The sequence below is a fragment of the Lontra canadensis genome, unplaced genomic scaffold (assembly GCF_010015895.1).
Source record: "Lontra canadensis isolate GAN:19392208 unplaced genomic scaffold, GSC_riverotter_1.0 scaffold21, whole genome shotgun sequence".
Taxonomy (NCBI): domain Eukaryota; kingdom Metazoa; phylum Chordata; class Mammalia; order Carnivora; family Mustelidae; genus Lontra; species Lontra canadensis.
In genome coordinates this window covers 13,171,004-13,189,001 of record NW_022631015.1, presented here as the reverse complement: position 1 = coordinate 13,189,001, position 17,998 = coordinate 13,171,004, and the positions used below count along the sequence as shown (strand labels likewise).

At 43.2% G+C, this 17,998-nt stretch overlaps 1 pseudogene; it reads left to right on the top strand.

Moving 5' to 3' along the window:
• The first annotated feature begins 7,944 nt into the window (after positions 1–7,944).
• Positions 7,945–8,403, top strand: LOC116870088 (annotated as a pseudogene).
• Positions 8,404–17,998: the final 9,595 nt, after the last annotated feature.

Genomic DNA, 17,998 nt, shown 5'->3' with positions numbered 1-17,998 from the left:
CACTTGTGGTGTTCTTAAGTGTTACCTATGTTGTGACATGTCTTAATACCTCATTCCTTATTATTGCTGAACACTAGTCCACAGTATAGATATACGTATCCATCAGTTGATGGGCATTTGCGTTGTTTCCACACAAGGGCCAATTTTTTTTAATTTTTTCATTTTTAATTTGACGGAGACATAGCAAGAGAGAAACACAAGCAGGGGCAGAGGGAAAGGCAGCAGCAGGCTTCCTGCCAAGCAGGGAGCCCAACATGGGACTCAATCCCAGGGCCCCGGGATCATGACTTGAACAGAAGGCAGATGCTTAACAACTGATCCACCCAGGTAGCCCCTCTGCATTAGGGCTATTATGCACAATGCTGCTGTAAACAACCATGTACAAGTTGTTGTGTGAACAAATATAGTCATTGCCCTTGAGTATAAATCTAAGAGTAGAGATGCTAGGACCTATGGTGACTCTAGGTGTAATTATTCAAGAAGCCACCAGACTGTTTTCCAAAGCAGCTGCACATTTTTCCTTGCCATGGGTAGTAGGGCATTTCTCCACATCTTCACCAATATTTGTGGTTTTCTGACTTTTTGATTCCAGCTGTCCTCGTGGGGGTGAAATGGTATCTTATTGTGGCTTTGATTTGTATCCTCCTGATAACTAACGATGTCGAACATCTTTGTGTGGGTGTGGTGGCCATTCGTAAGCTGTGGATTCTTATTAAGTACCTCATGTCCACCCTTCAGGAGAACTTACACCACCAGAGATACTCTGAGAGCAGCTCTAGATCCTAGGTTCCCATGAGAGTTTGAGAAGGACAGCTTCATACAACTTGGCCCTTGCAAGGTGAACATGACCGTGTTCTTAATGTTAAACCAATGAAGGAAAACCAGAAAAATAGGATAGTACATCTTAAGTTCACCAGGCTTCTGTTTAGCTGCTACTTTTCTGCCCAGGCCTCTTTCATTGCTATGAAAACTCTTTTATTCCAGTGTCTTCCAAAGACCCAAATTTCCATAATTCTAAACGCTACTACCTTGACATCTTTTCCCTGTGTGTGAGCCCTCCCATTATAAAGTCTTCAAGGCTTTGGAACACTTATATCTTTCATAATGCACACAGAAGTAATCTATACATACTGCGAAGGTCAAAGTCTTGCAGCTTCTTAAGAAGGAGCCTTCCTTAAACTAGCCAGAGCAGTTTAAACCAGATTTGTAAACTTGAACAAGTTCATTCACTTCTGTTTCTTCATTAGCCAAATAAGATTCATAATCTCTAATTTATGGAGCACCTTTAAGTATTAAATGAGATGTATATAAAGTGTTTGTGCTAAACAAATAATAAGCACAAAATAAAAGAAAAAACATGTATAGCCCTATCAATCAATTTATGCTTATTTATTGTCTAAAAATACCTGCAGGTTGACCCTCCAACCTCGTGGGGGCGCTGGTGTACATCAGGACTTGCCTCCCCGCGCCCCCCCGCCCCGCCCGCCACAAAATAACAATTTGCTGGGAGGCTGGGAAATAAGAGAGAGACTCCAGACCCATAGAGACCAAATGGGTAAGACTGAGTTTCCAGAACTTTCATTTCAGCACACGTGAGTTGAAGGAGTTGAGTGGAATGAATTGAGTGATTGAGACTGCAGAAGGCACCAGCGCCACCCAGGGAAGCCCCAGGCCACACACCCTCCCTGCCCGGCCTTGACTGTTCCTTCAGGGTTGCTGGGATTCTTCTCTCAAATCTCATAAGAAGAATCAAAACAGAAAGTCGGGTGCCTGGGCGGCTCAGTTGGTTAAACGTCTGCCTTCGGCTCAGGTCATGATCCCAGAGTCCTGGGATCGAGCCCAGCATTGGGCTTCCTCTCCCACTCCCCCTCACTGTGTCTCTGGCAAATAAATACATAAAATCTTTAAAAAAAAAAAAAAGAAAGAAAGAAAGAAAGAAGGAAAAAAAAATGTTCTCCAGCTCTGAAGAGAGGAACTGCATCTCAGACAACTAAATAAAGCATCCTCCAGACACGTGACCTGCTGTCTTCCGCATTCCTCCCTTTATCATGGTTTTATCGGCCCTGGGCCTGCCGGGGACTGGCTGGATCTAGGTTAGCAGAGTGAGCGCTTGCTGCCATCTATGGGTAGTACGTTAAAAGTGACCAAAAGGAAAATGAAAATTTCTCCTGTCCATTTGTTCTCGTTTAAACATAATTCTATGGAGAGTACCAAAGAAGGTCTTTTTGCTTATGCACTGATTTTTCCTAAGTGCAGAAATATAAGAAAAAAAAAATATTTGGGATTTCTAGCGACCCTACAACAAATATCTTCAAATCTGCCTGAGAACAGTGATGCACAGAATATGCCACTGGCTTGAAAAACGAATTGATTCTGATTTGTCTGGCCCACCAGAGCCTTTAACTGGGAGCAAGTTAAAAAACAGAGACCAAGTTAGGTTAAGGGATTTTTTTAATAACAAAAACTGTCTTTCTTTGTTCTAACTAAAAATAAGCCCGTCAAAACCTATTATAACAAAGGTCTATTTGTCACGGTTACCATGGAATTAGGAACTTTGCAATTATTTTAAAATAGTAGTTTCTCTCCACAGCTAGAAACTTATGCATACAGAGACAGGAGAACGGGTTTTAATGAGAAAAACTCAATTGTGTCCTGAAATATTTATACCAGTTTTGCAATTAAGTATAAAACATTTACCAGTTCTGCCTCCAAATACATCCTTGAAAAAGATAGAAACTGTTCTTTCTGGTTCACCAAAAAGCAGAAACAAAGAAACTTATTTGACTTCCTGGTCTGCTAATTTTGAGGCAAATTAAAAAGTCAAGGGTAGGGATGCCCGGGTGCTCAGTCAGCTAAGTGTCCACCTTCAGCCCAGGTCATGATCCCAGGGTCCTTGGATCAAGCCCCGCATCGGGCTCCTTGAGTCTGAAGTAGGTAAATAGAACAGCAAAATAGGAAATGACAACTTCATTTGGCGAGATTGAGGCAGACGTACAGTGCCCTCAATTGTTAAAGCATTCATCATATTTCTGGTTATATTCCTATCTCTTAACTAGATGGAAGATCTTTGAAAGCAGGAACAGTATTTTATTTGTCCTTGTATTTTCCAAAGCTGTTCCTAGTGCCTGAAGTTTAAACAATAAATATTTGTGAATATTTATAGTCAACAAAAATTTACTTTCTAGATACTTGTTCCAGGTACTATCACAGGTAAAATGAAAGAAGGATGAATGGATTTTAGTGTGTGTTAAAAATTGGGTGTTAGGGGCACCTGGATGGCTCAGTGGGTTAAAGTCTCTGCCTTCGGCTCAGGTCGTGATCCCAGGGTCCTTCGGGCTCTCTGCTCAGCAGGGAGCCTTCTTCCCTTTCTCTCTCCGCCTGCCTCTCTGCCTATTTGTGATCTCTGTCTGTCAAAAAAATAAATAAGATCTTAAAAAAACAAACAAACAAACTGGGTGTTAACTTTAGCAATGCAGGCATGATATACTGCAGGAGAAATAGCATCTTGTTGAATGAGTTAAGTTCAGACAAGTTCGTTTGATTTGACTAGGAAGTGCCCCGTGGTGAGGCCAGGGTTACCAACATGTAATACATAAAAGCTAAATTTTGGTGGGATACATTGACCACATTCGAGTAGAGCAGGTGATGACTTCCAGTGGAAGAAGGTAACATCGCCTTTGGGGGGAAAAAAATCAATTCTCATCTATTTTGTTTACAGCTATTTCTCCAGCACTTGGAACAGTTCTCAGCACACAGGGCTCAGTGAGTATCTGTGAATAAACATTATTATCATACCCTCCTACTGGAGGCATTATGTGGCATACTTGTGAAAATGAGGCCTTCAGAGAGAAGGAATGATCCTCCCAAGGTCATTTAACAAGAAACTATTGGAATTCTAACTGGTATCCAAATGCTTGACTTCGGAGACCCCAAGGTCTGTCATTAGACCAGACTGTGTTATCCGCTAAGATCTGATTCCAGTCTTACTGACTCTAGCAAAGAAATACACAGAAAGAAGCAAATACAGTAAACCCACAGCCTCTTCACCTGCCTTACTTACCGTCCACCTTCTGTCTGAGACGATCCGAAGGGTTCCATGATAATCACTGAATTACATAACCATCCAAATGAGATTGTTCTCCCATCTGTTAAGGGCCATCAGAGCCCCCGTGCAATGAATTTCAATTTAAGGAGCTTTATGTCCCATCTGGAGCAAGAGGATTCATTCTGATATAAGAGAAAAAAGATCGTTGTGATTTTAACCTGGTTTTCATGGAAATGACTCAATCCCAACTTTAAAATTTAAATGATGTTTAAATATTGCATGTCTCAGCACACTGAGAGAGAATGATCTTGCCAACAATTATTTCCAAAGTCACATTTTCACAGCAGTAAATGCTCATTAAAAATAAACCGTATTTCCAAGAGCTCTCATTGTAGCATTGTTTGTAAGAGAAGAAAACTTGAAACTAACCCAAATGTCTATCAAAGGAGATGACACAAAGAAATTGTGCTGCGTTCATACCGTGCAGCTATTAAAAAGAATGAAGCAGACCTGTGTGCGTCAGTGACAAGATATTTAACATCTACAAATACACACAAAAAAAGCAAGATGCAAAACATTGTGCATGTTTCTAATGCTGGCAATAGTAACAGCAGTAAATGTCAGTATGTGCATATCAAAAAATCTGGAAGTGTTCACAAAATATAGACAGTAATTACTCTAGGAAATAATTTCATTTTCTTTTTTTTTTTAAGATTTTATTTATTTGTTTGACAGAGAGAGATCACAAGTAGATGGAGAGGCGGGCAGAGAGAGAGAGAGGGAAGCAGGCTCCCTGCTGAGCAGAGAGCCCGATGCGGGACTTGATCCCAGGACCCTGAGATCATGACCTGAGCCGAAGGCAGCGGCTTAACCCACTGAGCCACCCAGGCACCCTAATTTCATTTTCAACCTTATTCAAAATCATCACCTAGTGCTTCTTTAATTGAAAAAGGTATCTACCTTTTTTTAAATATGAGTAGATGTAATAAATACATTTCACATTAATAACCTGAAAGTTTCAAATGAAAGTTAACGTATCAACAGAGTACGCTCCTTTTCAACGGTTACTGTGTGCTATAAACATGGCGTTGTTGAGATGCCTGGGTGGCTCAGTCAGTTGGTTAAGTGTCTGCCTTAGGCTCAGGTCATGATTCCAGGGTCCTGGGATTGAGTCCCACAACAGGATCCTTGCTCAGGGGGAAGTCTGCTTCTCTGTCTGCCTGCCACTCCCCTTGCTTGTGCTCTCTCTCTCTCTGTGTCTCTCACACACACACACACACACACACACACACAGACACACACACGAATAAAATCTAAAAAAAAAAAAAAAAAAAAAACACACATTGGGGGCACCTGGGTGGCTCAGTGGGTTAAAGCCTCTGCCTTCAGCTCAGGTCATGATCTCAGGATCCTGGGATCGAGCCCCATATCAGGGTCTCTGCTCAGCAGGAAGCCTGCTTCCCCCTCTATCTCTGCCTGCCTCTCTGCTTACTTGTGATCTCTGTCTGTTAAATAAATACATTTTTTTAAAAAATCTTTTAAAAAATACTTTAAAAAAAAAAAAAAGTTCTAATCCTTCAGATGCCCTTAACCTTCCCAGCACTCTGGAGCGACCCACCTACCTCTCCACTGAATCACTGTAAAATTAGACAATTTCATTAAGTTAAATGAGAAACCAAATAATTTATGGAAAATGAAATACCCACGAAAGGAGATCTATTTTTCTAATGGTTAAGCTTAGCATCACAAATGAGCACCCAGGGATCCACAGGCCAGCTTCGGAAGCATTGAGTTCGTCACAAGTCAGACACTCAGTGACTTAACTCCTCCATTTTTCAACTTTTTCACTTGGGAAACAATTGTGTTGAACTAGAATCTAAATTTTAGTCTTAGAATTTTCCTAAAATGAAGAGATTGGAAATTACCTACCCTGTGCTGGGGACGGATTAGTTACTTATTCGACATACAGAGACACGAACATCTAAAGGAGCAGAGAAAGCTGACGAGAGTGGAGACTGAGCGAGGTAGGTTCAGTCCAGTGTAAGCTCTTGTAGGGCAGAGAAGTGAGGCTTCCGAGGGATGAATGATCTGTCCAAGGTACTGCCAGTTAGCGCCAGGCCAACCCAGGTCTCTCGACGCCAGTCATCCGTCTACTTTACATTTTCCTCTTTCTATATTTTTACAAGTTCATTATCATCAATTTCCAGTATTTTGCCTCTCTTGCTTTATTTTATTTTTCCCTTTCATTTCCTCTCTTCACCAATTTGCCTTCTGGGAGTGTTTGTGGACCCAATACTGCGGTTCACCACTTTGTTCTCCAACTACATACTTTCGACTCTGTATCCTTTCTCTTGAGTTTGATATTGTAACTGTATTTTTTTTTAGGAATTTATTTATTCATTTGACAGGCAGAGATAACAAGTAGGCAGAGAGGCAGGCAGAGAGAGAGAGGAGGAAGCAGGTTCCCTGCCGAGCAGAGAGCTCAATGCGGGGCTTGATCCCAGGACCCTGAGACTATGACCCAAGCCGAAGGCAGAGGCTTAACCCACTGAGCCACCCAGGTGCCCCTGTAACTGTATTTTTAATCTATAATCAGTAGATCCTCTTACACACCGTCTTGTCCCTGCATCATGTCACAGACATCCTCTCATCTCTTTGATACTCTGTATCGAGCTATTTGGAATTCTTGATCTATCCAATTATTTCCAATTCCTAGAGTAATGTGATAGTCAGGATAGGATAGGAGGTGCTGCTGTAACAACTATTCTGGATAGTTCAATGCTAACTCAAAGCTTTACTTCTCACCCACAGGCAACTACTCTCTCTCACCACGATCCTGTCCCCTATACACTTTTAATTCTCTGTCTGGGCATTGTTCTCAGGAAAATGTCCTGAGTGTACTCACCAACTGCTTGGGGTCTGGAGGGGAAGAACGAGGAAGGAATGCTCAGTGGTGGACCAATAAGCTGGCTCCTCTGTCTCCCGGACACTATCCCTACCCGATGTCTGCAGTACAGGACAGATGCTGCTGTTTATCCACAAAGAGGCATGCTATGATTTTTCCCAAGGCCATGAGGTGGGGGGTGACCCATGGGGGAGGGGGTGCTCAATTTGTTCCAAACTATTGAGCACAAACCTCTTCTGCTCCAACCCCATTTCTTTCCCAACAGCTCTCACAACCCCCTTTTCACTCCCTAGGGGTTTCCTGCTCTTTGCTTCTCAGATTCACATGCTATTTTAATTTTTCTGGCAACCCCAGAGTTAGGCTGGGTTAGGAGAAGGAGCAGGGGACTGTCCTAGGTCCCTGACTTATCAGGCTCCAGAGTCCAAGGTATTTTACTGCAGCATTTCTAATGCCTCCTTGGAAATTGATAAGATCTCTAAGATAGCTGAGTTTTTCCAGAGAACACTGGATTTCTTCCCCCGCCCTCCCCCCATTTTGCAATAAGGATACATAGTACTGGCACAAAGCAACAGTTAAAAATATGTTGACTTGCCTTGAATACCCAATACTCTTTCATATGAAGAAGGAACCATTTCTCCCAAAATGTGCAGCCCCAAGGAGTGTACACCAAAGTGTATTTTACCATTCTTGCAAGAAGCTTAAACTCAGTGCCCTCTCTTTTCTCAAGCTGTTTTTCCTATTTGGACAGCTTAGGAGAATGGGACAGGAGGTCAGACATGACAGTCATGAGGTGAGCTGATTTCCTCCTTTGCACCCTGCCTGGAAGTTGACTTTTATGAAATAGACACCAGGAAGCAACCAAATGAGATACTGCTGTCAGCAATTTTCCCTTGCTGCTCTCTCCAGTCAGCGGCCTACCCGGCACCCTCTTCTGTGTCCCCAGGTCTGACCGTTCTCTTCCTTTTCCTCAACCTCAGGAGGAACCACCACCCAAATGCAGATTTTTGTGAAAATCCTTATGGTGAAGACCATCCCTCTTGAGGCTGAACCCTCGGATACAATAGAAAATGAAAAGGCCAAGATCCAGGATAAGGAAGGAGCTCTTCCCGGTCAGCAGAGACCGATCTTTGCTGCAAGCGACTGGAAGATGGACATAGTTCATCTGACTCATTCAGAAGGAGCCCACTCTTCATCTTGTGTTGAGACTTCGAGCTGGGGCTGAGAAAAGAAGTCTTATACCACTCCCAAGAAGAATAGGTGTAAGAGAAAGGTTAAACTGGCCATCCTGAGATCCTAAAGACGGATGAGAATGGCAAGATCAGTCAGTTACCTTCATCGGGAGTGCCCTTCAGATGATTGTGATGCTATAGTGTTTATGGCCAACCACTTTGACAGACGTTATTGTGGCAAATGTCATCTGACCTATTGCTTCAAGAAACCAGAAGATGAATAATTGTATATGGGTTAATAATAAAAGACATGAACTAAGAGGAAAAACAGTCTCTTGCTTATAAAAGCATACATATTGGTTACAGAAAATGGAAGAAGGAAAAACAAAAAAAAAACTATAATAAAGAATGTTATGTCATTTATAATCCCACCACCCAGGTGAAACCATTATTAACGTTGTCTCATATTTCACGTAGGATTTTTTAGGATGGGTGTTGGTGTTGCGTATGCATGCACATAGGTGTGTATTAAGTAAAATTGGGATTTACTGTAAGCTGTTAACTATTTTTCTTGTTATTGTTATGTTGTCAACATTCTCTCCTGCAATTAACTATTCCTTAAAAACAAGACTCTTTTATTAATGATTTATTAATGATTGTGAAGTATTTCACCGTAAAATTGAATTGCATTGCATTTAACCTTTTCCCTATTGTTGAAATTTGATCCATATCCAATTCTTGGATATTCTAAATGAAGTTCCAATTGCATATTGTTAAGATAATTACAATAATGACAAGAGTGAGAAGGTAAAGTGGAGAGAGATAGCAGTGGGGTCCAGCCTGCCTCCCACCATTTGGCACAAGGAAAAGATAGGAGTGCCCTTCTCTGGAAGGAAGTAAACCATGAGCCATTTCTTATGGTGATCCACTAAAGCAAAAGAACCCAAAGATCGAGAAACCTGGGTGTTCAGACAGTGGCAGGAGCTAAACGGGTGCAGAAAATCAAGCTGCAGCCAACCCTCCAATATCAGAGAATTGTTCAGTGGAGAGCTCCCCCAGCTCTCAAAAACAAACCTTTTTTTTTTTTAATTCATGTAGCCCAATACAACCATGCTGTCACTCAGCTGACCCCAAAGGCCAGTCCATGGGAGTCAAAAAAGCAGAAAGCACAGTTTTTTGTTGGAATCTTCAGGATTTTCTACATAAAAGATCATGTCATCTTCAAACAGAGATGATTTTACTTCTTCTTTCCTGATTTGGATGACTTGTATTTCTTTTTCTTGCCTGATGGCCTTGGCTAGGATTTCTAAGATTATGTTGAAGAACAGTGATGAGTGTTTTGGTTTTCATCTTTTTTTTTCTTTTAATATTTTATGCATTTATTTGAGAGAGTGAGAGAGAGAGAGACAGAGTGAGAGAGAGCATGAGACGGGAGGTCAGAAGAGAAGCAGACTCCCTGTGGAGCTGGGAGCCCAACGCAGGACTCTATCCCAGGATTCCAGGATAATGACCTGTGCCAAAGGCAGTCGCCTAAACAACTGAGTTACCCAGGTGCCCCCCTTTTTTTTTTTAAGATTTTATCCATTTATTTGAGAGAGAGAGAGACAGAGTGAGAGAGAGAATGAGAGGGGAGAATTGTTTTTTATCTTAGAGCAAGAGTTCTCCACTTCTCCCCATGAAGCATAATGTTAACTATGACCTTATCATATATGAACTTTATTATGTCGAGATGTATTTCTTCTATACCCAGTCTGTTGAGGTTTTTTATTCATGAAAGAATACTGAATTTCATCAAAGGTTTTTTTGATAGCTATTGAGATAATTGTATGTGTTGTATCGTTGTTCTCTTAATTTAATGAATCGTATTTATTTATTTGCCTGGGTTAAGCCATCCTTGAATAGTAGGGATGAGTCCTACTTGATAATCATGCATGATCATTTCCATGTGCTACTGACTTTCGTTTCCTAGTTGGATTTTGTTGAGAATTTTGCGTCTATAGTCTTGAGGGATATGGGCTCTAGTTTTCTTTTCTTGTAGTGTCCTTCTCTCGCTTTGTTATCCGTGTAATGCTGGTCCCATAAAATCAGTTTGAGAGTATCCCCCCCCTTCAATATTTTAGAGGAGTTTGAGAAGGATTGGTGTTAATATCCTTTAAATGTTTGGTAGAATTCACCAGTGAAACCAACAGTGAAACCTGTGTTCTTTTTCCCCAGGAGGAGGACAACTCTATTATTTACATGCTAGGTGATTTTGTGATTCAGAGTACTTTAGTTCTAGCAATTCCCAAGTTTTCACAATTTTTACTTCCACAAGTAAGTTTGGCTGAAGTCATATTTAGCACAGTTTGTCAATCCAAAACTGAATTCATAATTTAAATGTCTACAGGGCTATACAAATTCCTGGCGCAGTACATATAGGACCAGCTGTGCCCACCTAACGCTTCATCACAGAATAGCTAACAGTCCTCCAAAAAACCAAATAATCACCTGGAAGGAAAGCAAGAGGGCAGGTGCTAGACGCTAGAGGCTTCCATGACTACCCAAACAAACACGGGATTCATCACCCTCCTGGGAACATGGTAAGAATTTTAATGTTTCAAAACTCACTGATTGCTACATTCTTCCAGGAATACTTCTCAGGAAAATCCTCAAAGGGAAGCATAAAAATGTAGGTTTTGAATTCATGAAACTTGCTTCCTAAGTACTCTGAGCTATTCTGCTGTGAAAGAGTTGCCAAATAACCTGGGATTACAAAATCTGAGACCTAAAAACATACCAACAGAACCATTTATGTGCCATGGTAAGTATTTGTATTTTCATTGGATGAATAGGTCCATAAAGAGGCAATAAAATAGGTAGTGTATTGGAAAGGGGGCTCAAAAGCTACCATGGCAGGGCGCCTGGGTGGCTCAGTGGGTTAAAGCCTCTGCCTTCGGCTCAGGTCATGATCTCGGGGTCCTGGGATCGAGCCCTGCATCGGGCTCTCTGCTCAGCAGGGAGACTGCCTCCCCCCCTCTCTCTGCCTGCCTCTCTGCCTGCTTGTGATCTCTGTCAAATACATAAATTAAAAAAAAAAAAAGCTACCATGGCTTCCACATGTGGTTAGCAATGTTATCACTCCAAAATGAACCTAAAGAAATAGGGCATGGGTTTATCAAATAGGTCACCGTGGTTGAAGCTTCGTCGGATACTCTTTGTTCTGAAGTTTTTCAGTGACTAAGGATTACACAATATTATTCTTCACACTGGTAATATTTCTTTACAGTGCTGCTTATCAGAGGAGAAGTCCTGCCATCACACTTAGTTTGAGCAATGCCGAAGCAGAGACGTGAATTTGCAGTATGTGCAGACCGAATAAATAGGTCTGTGTCCTATAACTTGAGGGTCTGAGAAAGGCTCTCTGGAAACAGACTCTAGAGTGGAAGAGCATGAAGTGGGTTCATTGGCAAATGCTCTCAGGGGGTATACTTGGGGAAAAGCCTGGGGAAGACAGGACTTGAACAGAGGGAAAAGCCATTTTGCAATGCATTTGTGACAGAGGCCTTGGCCCACCCTTCAGGGAGTTTGCATGACCTTTCAGATGCTCCAGATTGAGGTAAGAGAATGTAACAGACTAAACTGTGCCCCCTCCAAGTCATATGTTGAAGTCCTAAGCCCCTGTACCTTAGACTGTGACTGTAATTGGAGCTGGAGAGAGGAAACACTATTAAACGAGGTCATATGAGTGGATCCCAATCCGGTAGGACTCGTGTCCTTATCAAAAGAGGAAGAGATACCGGAGATGCACAAACACAGAAGCAAGACCACATGAGGACACCGTGAGAAGGCAGGCAGTCACCTGCAAGCCAAAAAGAGATACCGCACAAGAACCCAACCCTCCTAACACCTTGACTGCGGACTTTGAACTTCCAGAACCAGAGCAAATAAAATTCTGTTGTTTAAGACACCTGGTCTGTCGTATTTTATTATGGCAGCCAGAGCTAACTAATACGGCCAGGGTTCTTTCCATCAAACAGTATCTCATTCTGTTTGAAATTCCACCACCATAATTCCTTTATATCACCAGCAACATATTTCATTCATTCACTGAAAATAGTAATAATAATAATACTATTGGGGCACCTGGGTGGCTCAGTCGGTTAAGAGTCTGCCTTCAGATCATGTCATGATCCCAGGGTCCTGGAATCGAGTCCCTGCGGCAGGCTCCTTGCTCAACTGGAGTCTGTTTCTCCCTCTCCCTTTGTCCCACCCCCAACTTGTGCACTCTCTCTCAAATAAATAAATAAAATATTTTTTAAAAATAATACTATTATTCACCTTGTTTCTGTCAGGCACAATGCTATGCACTAACAATGTAAGGATTCTCATTCTAGACACAGTTCCTGCCCTCTTGAAGGGTCTAGACAAAATGTAATTATAATAATTTAATAAGGTAAGTACAATGATATAGGATGAACATGATCTCGGAAGTGCAGATGTGGGGCGATTAATTAGACTTGGGTGGTTGAGAGGACTTACTGGATGAGTAGGAGACTTTAGGCTGAGTGGGGGATGGAAAAATCCAGGAATAAAGGCCAGGAAGTGAGAAGTAATTGTGTATCCTACAACAGAAGGGTGGGAGGGGACACATTGGTAAGGGTTGGGGGCTGTTGAGAGTGACTGAGCCATCCAAGGAGTTTTGACCTTATACAAAGAACGAAGGGGAGGGGTTTGCAAGATATAAAGCGAAGGGATGAGACAGAAGAGGTTTTGCAGAGAAAATTGCTCAGGCTGTAGAATGGATTCGATCGACGATGGGCTGCAGATGAAACAGGGATTAGGGAATGGTGTGATGAAGCGAGACCAATCCCAGGGCACTTGTGGGAAATCAGGAGAGAAAGCATGGTAGCCTCTTAGAGGGAAAATGCTGTGAGGACATAGCAAGCTTTCCCAATATGAGCCATAGCTGAATAGAAATCAAGAAGGCTTTGTGATTGATGGACAGCCAGCGGTGAAGTCAAAGGAAGAGTCATTTGGGAAAGCAGGTGGACGGTGGCGCCCTCCCCAAAAGCAAGGAGAACAGCACAGAGCTGCTGGATTCTGAGCGAGATGAGGATGCCCTGATGAAACGAGTTAGAGTTAACGTAGCTCTAAGCTAAGGGAAGAAATATGGCCATGGTTTTGGCACCATTTAATTGGAGATAAATGTTACCGTTTTGGAGAAGATTCAAAGAGCAATTAAGCAGAGAAAAGAACTAGCAAATTATAAAACCAGTTAAGTATTTTCTCCAAAAGCTGAACAGACTCTGCTCCGTGATGATAGGGAGGAAAAAAAAAATGTCGCCAAGAAGAAACGCTCTAAAGGAGAAAAATGTCTCAGTCACCAAGTATAAGCCTCTTGTTTTAATCAACTCAAGTTTGAAGTCACCAAAGAGGGAAATATTTATGTCAGTCATGAAAATACAATCTGTAAAATGGAAATATAACTATTGTGTTAAGGAGACTACTTCATTATTCTGCAGAATAGATGTGTTTTGGGAAAGGTATGATTATATCACACTCCAAAACAGAGAGGAAGAGACCCGTAGTGAAGGCACAGAACATCTTTCTGAAGAGGCAAAAACTGGGGCGCCTGAGTGGCTCAGTCAGTCAAGTGTCTGTCTCCGGCTCAGGTCATGATCTCAGGGTCCTGGGATCGAGCCCCACATCGGGCTCCCTGCTCAGCGGGAAGCCTGCTTCTCCCTCTCCCACTCCCCGTGCTTGTAATCTCTCTCTCTCTCTCTCACTCACATGTGCTCTCGCTCATTCATTCTCTCAAATAAATAAAATCTTTGGGGGAAAAAAAGAGAGAGAGAGAAACTGAAGGGAACAACAAAAAGAAGAGGAGGAGGATAGGCACCCCTAAGTTAAGGGAACCTAACTGCCTATGATCAGCAGGTAAACCCTTCAGAGTAGTGTTGTGTGACACATGGCAGCACTGGCTATGGGGTGGGGGGTGCAAAGCAGAGACAGTCTCCACAATGACCTGACCTCCAGGGGCCGGGAAGGACCAGGGAGGAGAGACATTGTGAGGTATCCCAAAATCTCCCCTCCACACACCCCACATGCACACATACACACACATACACAAACTCATACACGCACCCCACAGGTGCACACAGAGCCTTCCTGTGCACACACACCCACTCACACACACACATCTTTCATGCTGACATGTACACATGCTCACACATACACACTCCTACACACACGCTCATATGTACACACATGTACTCTCACATACCCGCTTAGCCAGAAGGAGGAATTTCAAGGGGTTGCTAGCCGGAAGAAGTGGCTGGACTGCTCAGGGCCTCGAAATCATCGTTTGTCACTGTTCCCCATAACCACTGTGAATATTCAAGTGGGAAGCCAACGAAACACCTGTTACTATATAAACTATAGCAAGGGACTATAATAAGGAAAGGAGGGAAAAAATTAGTAACCCAGTCAGAATCCATCTTCTCAATTTTATTTTATTTATTTACTTCTGAGAAAGAGAGAGGGCACACATGAGCTGGAGAGGGACAGGATCTCAAGCAGACTGCAGGCTGACTGTGGAGCCTGACACGGGGCTCAATCTCACGACCCTGAGATCATGACCTGGCCTGAAACCAAGAGTCAGATGCTTACGCGAATGAGCCACCCAAGCACCCCTGCATCGTCTTATTTTTAATCTCCAACTAGCAAAGGTCTTGAAGCTTTGTCTATAAAGCTGTGTCTCCCATGACAAGCCAAACCACAGAGTCTCCCTCTCTGCCTGCAGAGAATTTATGGCAGTCCCCGGGAGGGGGGGGGTGGCATGGTGACATGTGGCAGCAGGGGGAGCAGTGAGCCAGGACCAGACTTGCTCTGGGAATCAGACACAGTCTGCCCACCAGGAACCTGATCCTGTAATAACTTTAGATAACAGGAAATGTTTTTAAGACAATGTATTTTTATTTCATCACTACACATTCTTCTTTGAAGTTAAAATCCTGTTTATGATGTAAATAACACAGTCACCCCCAGAAATACTCATCAAGGGACTCTATTATTATTATAATGTTATATGTATATATAACATTATAATAGATAATATTATAATATTATTGTCTGGGGTTCTCTGCCATAATGGAATATAAATTCCGTTGGAGGGTGAGGGAGACAAAAATCCAATGGCTATGAAAAATACACAATCTGTCAGATGGTGGTAAGTCTATGATAAAAAACCAAGAAGAGAGACTACAGATAAGCATCTCCCCTCTTCCTTCTGAGGTGGTTTTCCATCTTCTGGAGGTACATCTTCTAGAAATTCCTTCAGTGAGGATCTGTTGGCGACAAACTCTCAGTGTTTATCAGAATTGTCTGTACCTCAGCCTTCTTACTGAAGAGCAGTTGGGCCAGATATTCAGTTCCATGTTGGTAAGTATTTTCCTTCCGTAGTGTATATTGTTTCCTTCTCTTGCAGCTTCTGTTTTGCTCTTGGGACCTCGCCCACCAGTCTGAATTGGTTCTCTGTTGTGTAATCCATGTTTCCTCTCTGGCTGCTTTAAGAATTTTGCGTGGTCTTTAGCGTTTTGTAATTTTTATTACAATATGTCTAATGGAAGATTTCCTTTCAGTTACCATTCCCAGAAATTTGTCTTCTCTTTTTTTTTAATTATGTATTTATTTTCAAGAGCAAGAAAGAGAGTTGGGGGGAAGGGGCAGAGAGGTAGGGAGAGGGCATCTCAAGAAGACTCAGCGATGAGCACGAGTCGACAGGGAGAGGGATCTCATGACCCCAAAATCATGACCTAAGCCATATTTGAGAGTCAAGTGCCCAACTGAGCCACACAGGCGCCCAAAACTGGTCTTTTCAATGAACCACTTTCCATCTTTGTTAATATATTCCTTTATTGTTTCTTCATTTTGTTTCATTATTTTTCTCTTCTGAATTTTCCCTTCTTAAATTCTCAGATTTTCTTTTTTTTTTTAAGATGTTTATTTATTTATTTATTTGAGAGAGAGAGCACAAATGAGTGAGCACAAGCAGGGGGAGCAGCAAAGCGAGAGAGAAAAGCAGGCTCTTCGCTGAGCAAGGAGACGGACTCGGGACTCGATCCCAGGACCCTGGGATTATGACCCGAGTCAAAGGCAGATGCCTAACTGACTGAGCCACCCAGGCACCCCGAGTCTTTCTTTTTGAGACTAAAAATTACTCATAAAATATCTCTTACATTACAGGCTTTCGGTTTAGCGTACATTATTATGATCATTCCATTTTAAATATTTTTTAAACTTCCATTGAGCTTCCTTCCTTAATCCACGAGGTACTTAGAAATGTGTTCCCTAGCTTTCTAAGTGTATGGGGCTTTTCATTTTTCTAGTTAATTTCTCATTTAATTTGCCTGTTCTCAGAAAATGTGGTCTTTGAAATTTGTCAAGGTAGCCTTTATGATCCATTTATGGTCAATGTCTGTACGTGTGTTCTTCTAAAAAAAATATATATATATTCTCCAATTTGTGGATCCAAGAGTTTATAACATGTTATATTGTTAGGAGCATTTTTTTTTTTTTTTTTTACTCTTTCGTGTCCTTATTGTTCTATCTCTTTTGGTCTAGGAGAAGTGAAAAGTGCATGTTAACTTATCTCACTATGAAGGTGGGTGTGTCATTTCCCCTAATGGTGTTTTGTTTTTTTTTTTTTCTTTGTGTGTTAAAGGAAATTAGGTGCACACAAGCAGTGTTGTTTTCTTTCTGGTAAATTTAACGTGGTATCATGACGAAGATTTATGGCTAGTCATTCCTTCTGCCCCAAGTCTAGTTTTTCTGCTGTTCAAGCGGCTACCGTAGTTTTCTCTGGGTTAGCCCGGGGAATCCAGCCTCGGGAAGGACTGATTTCGCAATCGTGACGGTCCAGCTAGGGTCCTTGAACCAGCTCTTCCAGGACTCTCGGGATCCAGGGTTCTCAGCCTTCTGAACAAAGGTAGAGCGCTTTATGTTTCTCAGGAACTGATAATGACTCAGCTCAGAGGAGCTCGGCCCTCTTGCCCCTTGGGCCTCAGCAGCTTGCTTGCTGCCCTGCGATGCACCCGCGCCTGTCCTCACCCGGTCCCAGTCCCTCGTCCTCGCTGCGGGCCGCCGCCGGCGTGGTCCTGGGCGCCGCGTGTGGCCTTCGCGTGCCCACCGGCAGGTGTCTGCCCACCGCAATGGGTGGGACCCTCAGGGCAGTGCGGGAATTCCGCCGGGGTGGCCTCTCCTCGGGGACAGTCCTCCACCCGCCCAGCCCTTGACGCGCCTCTGCCAGCCGCCAGGTCCCTCCCCACCCCCGTGGCCGTGCTACCTCTCCGGGCAGCGGGGCGTACAGCCTCCCTCGGGGATTCTCCTGGGGCCCAAGGGGGGCGATCAGGAACCCTTGCCGGGGTCGGGCGGGGCACACACGTGACCGGTCCCCTCTGCACAGGAAGGGCAGGGGGAGGGAATGTGGCCGCCTCGCTGACTCTGATCTTCAAAAGACATCTCTCCCCCACCTTCACACACACACACACACACACACACACACACACACTCAAGAAAAGAAGGCCAACCGGTTTTCCCTCTTTTTCTGGACTTCGTTCCATCATGACAAATTCACTCAGTAGCTCACTCTGGCCTCCTAGACCCCGCAGGTCTGGAGGCCGGAAGTCCCAGATCCAGGTGTCTGCAGGGTTGGTCTCCCTCCTTGGCCGGCAGGTGGCTGCCTTCTCCTTGTGCCCTCTCCAGGGCTGTCCTCTGAGCACAAGTGCCCATTAGGCTGTCACCACAGTAAGCACCTCGCATGGGTCTGGGGCCCATATTTAAGGCCCCTCATTCACTTAGTGGCATAAAGCTCCTTCTCAACTGCTTTAGATGGGTTCCATG